General features: G+C 30.7%; 1 protein-coding gene across 1 annotated transcript in view; it reads right to left on the reverse strand.

The window, feature by feature from the left end:
* Nucleotides 1–244, reverse strand: part of LOC119587387 (receptor-type tyrosine-protein phosphatase S-like) — a gene marked incomplete in the record, with an annotated part of 26,335 nt that overhangs the window by 20,414 nt on the left and 5,677 nt on the right.

The following is a 244-nucleotide window of genomic DNA, read 5'->3' on the forward strand; positions in this document are numbered from 1 at the left end:
TATTATGTATAGCCTAGAGTAAAATGGAATTTGAGAGAAAGTCTTGTTGATATGGGGATAACGGTAACAAACTAATTGCCGACGTAAATTGTATTAGTCAGTTGCTCTGCAGAATCTCGTGTTAATTATCTTATTATCATAATAAAGAAAAAAAATAAGACTAATCTGAAATATATATAACGATTGTTATAACGAGCAGAAAAATATGAAACCCTCATCTACATTTTAGAGAGAGAGAGAGACC

This window comes from Penaeus monodon, chromosome 22, assembly GCF_015228065.2.
Source record: "Penaeus monodon isolate SGIC_2016 chromosome 22, NSTDA_Pmon_1, whole genome shotgun sequence".
Lineage (NCBI taxonomy): Eukaryota > Metazoa > Arthropoda > Malacostraca > Decapoda > Penaeidae > Penaeus > Penaeus monodon.